The 3,309-nt window shown below is 38.5% G+C and overlaps 1 long non-coding RNA gene across 1 annotated transcript in view; it reads left to right on the forward strand.

Moving 5' to 3' along the window:
• The window catches only part of LOC144589216 (uncharacterized), a 641,777-nt gene that overhangs the window by 107,228 nt on the left and 531,240 nt on the right, over window positions 1-3,309 (forward strand). The window lies entirely within an intron of this gene.

The raw sequence follows: 3,309 nt of genomic DNA on the forward strand, positions 1-3,309 counted from the left end.
TTGCATCCTTATATCCGCACCATGCTTAAAGCCTTGCATAGTTTCAGGCTACCATTCCTGAACAGGGCAAACATCTTAGTTCAGTTTAGGCTTTTGCATGAACTGTATCTGTTTCTGGTAAGGCTAGAACTAGGTGTGGTGATGCATGTCTTAGTTATGTCTAGACTGGGCTACTGCAGTGCTCTCTATGTTGGAGCAGAGCAGAACATGCTCACGAGACATTCCTGCTCAGGGAGACATTTCTGTTCCTCCTGCAACCTGCAGGCTCTTGTGCTGCAAGAGAAAACTGCTAGGTATCTTGCAAAACTGTGTGGAAGCTGGCACAATGGGCTGGAGCAGAAGGGAGATTTGGTAAACAGTACCTTCTGCTGAACGTCAAGCCATCACAGAAAAACAAAGAGAAGATGGATCCAAACCAAGCTGATGTCAGCATGCATGAAAAACCAGAAGGGCCTGCTGAGCTTTAACAGGAAGAAATTCAAGCAATTCTCCTTTTATATATATGTATGTTTGATTTCATCTCACAGAAGTAAAGCACACAAATTTAGCCTTTTTGCTTCCTAACACTCACAGAAAGCTCTATAGCAAATAGCACAGGAGATAATAAAGCTTGATTCATCCAAATCATTGGGACAAGTGCTTAGGTTAAATATTTAGCCCAGGAGGCAGTATAAAATTTCATCAAAATTCAAGCCATGCATAAATGATCTCAACCTGCAGCATCTATTTATTCCATGCAACATGCCAGTCACATTTTTCACACAACAGATTGGAAGTAATGATCAAACAGATAAGGATGAAAGACGAAACATGTGCTATAGCACCCATATATAATTCATTCGGAGACAAACCTATTAATAGTGTCCTGTAACAGTTTAGGGGGTGGTAGCTGTTATTTTCCCAGGCAATTGAGAAATATGTGTCAGCTGCTATAGAAAAGGAAGAGGCAAACAGTATTTTTTTTAAAAAAATCACCATAAAACTAATGACATATACAAAAACATATGACATATACAAAGAAGCCAAATTTGGACTGGGGAAGTGTATGTTGCTTTGGTATGCCAGTGAAAACAAAGGGCTCTGATTCAAAATGGGCATTGGATGACATCTATGATGACAAGAGCAATAAACGTGCCTCCAATGGTGGATGTTCTTTTATGCAGCTTGGCGTAGGGATATAAATGTATGCTACTCATCCTTTTGTGTAGTGCTGTAACATTTTGGGTCAGTCTTCTTCAGTCTAGCCATAGGATGATCTGCGTCACATCCAGAGGAGGACGACCAAGGTGGTAAACAGTTGTGAAACCAAGCACTATGAAGTGCAGGGACGGACAATTTGGTTATGGCTTCCTGATTGAACCTTGGTTAGAAACTGTGTAATTTTATAATTTAATGATTCTGTGATAAGAGATGAAGACAGTAGACAGTATTATGGGAAGGGATTTATATCATAGGATTTGGTTTATCCAAGACAACAACCACCAACAGCCCTATTATGATGTTAGAGAGGGTGAAGGTTGTGGAACCGGAATCAGGTGATGTTTTCTAAAATGTGAATAATCTATCTGGACAAGTTATATGTCACATTATTCAGTTTAAACTCCTGTAAATTTAATTGTAAGTTTAGGCTAGTGTTAAATTAAAATACATTTAACCAATGGAGATTATATCAAAGAGCAGAAAAATCATGTTGCTCTGAAGCAAAGTTTCACAAGATTCTGCTTACCTTGGGCAAAAGAAGACTCAACAAAGATTACAACAAAGATTTTTACATCAGGATTCAATGTAATTTAGTATTCCAAATAATCCAGTGTCACACTAGAAGAGAAATTCCTGTCTCCTTCCATTTAATATAAAGCAGTAAACAAAATGCTAGGAGGCACTCAGGATGGTTTGACAAATTTCAAGTCAATAAGTCTTACTGTTGTTAAGTCATACACCAAGATTTGGTGCTTGGCATTCAAAATTAGATAACTGTAGTTGAATAACTACATTCACTGTACTGTATCTACAGGAATGATGAATAAATCAACAATAATTGAAGTACTAAATGTGTCTAATTTCCAGCACAGTGCTTCAAGCAACAATTGAAATTTAAAAAAAATTGTTAAAACACAGCTACATGCCCATACAATCTTGTCATGAATGCACTGAAGCAAAGGTTAATAACAAGAATTAATATGCATTCTATGTTGAAAGCAACATGTTTCCACATATAGGTGGGGATGGATGGAGTAAATGCCAGGCCTCATTTGAGAATTATTATCATACACCTCATGCCAAGACTTTGAATATTTGAGTGTTCTCAAAGATTTGGGAAAACGTGAGTCCTAGGTTGTTGTTTTTTAAAGCATCCTCACATAGGAAGTGCAGCTGAAGTGCTGTGCACAAATTGCAGGGGAAGGACTATATCATAGGAAATGTGTAAGCAAATACTGCACAGAAACACCAATGGTATACTGCCCACTCATTGGAATCCTCATAACAACTTGTGAATATAAAACCAGATCAGTGGCAGGAGTAGCACAAGGATATAGCAAACATCAGGACTGAGCTGGGTCTCTTAGTTTGCCAGAAGTGTTCAAACCAAATCCCTCACTCTGATTGGTTCAAGGGTATCCAATGAGCTTCATGAAGGTATGAATCTGAAAACAAGATTGTTTTCCTTTTCTTTTACTTAAGGACCACACAGCAAACGGACTTTTCCAGATGGGATTGTTATAGTGTATTGTTTCATGCCTTTCTGTACCAGGTGTTATCTGTACTAGTTAAGAGTTCTTCCCACTATTTGCAATGAAATGCAGGAATTCATGGATGTACTCCTATCTGTACAAATAGCCAATTGTACCCTGATGTTTCACCTCAACTCTCTAAGTTCCCTCTTTTTGATGTTTCTTATGCTCAGTGTCTATCATGTTCTCCCACTTCTGATTTTCAACTGCTTATCCTCTCGTCTGCATACTTTTGCCCACAGCCTGACTTATAATAACAGTGCTACACTGTACATTTGTCCCACATTTTTCTTTCTCTCCTCCCTCCCCCCCATTTGTTGTTAAACCACTAACAAACACAATAGAGCCTGAACTGGACAAAGGGGTGGGTTGGTGAGTTGAAGCACTGAGCATTTTCAAAGATTGTACCTCCCTGCAACACTTTTCAGACGGATACTGTATGTTCTTATAATCAACTCACTACCACCCCAAGTATGAAGTATTCTGTGATCTGTCGAAAATCCACATTATCACATCTGCATTTGCTGTTGGATAAAGGCTCCTCTAAAAATCCATGGTATTAAGTATCATCTACATG

Source organism: Pogona vitticeps, chromosome 4 (assembly GCF_051106095.1).
Source record: "Pogona vitticeps strain Pit_001003342236 chromosome 4, PviZW2.1, whole genome shotgun sequence".
NCBI lineage: Eukaryota > Metazoa > Chordata > Lepidosauria > Squamata > Agamidae > Pogona > Pogona vitticeps.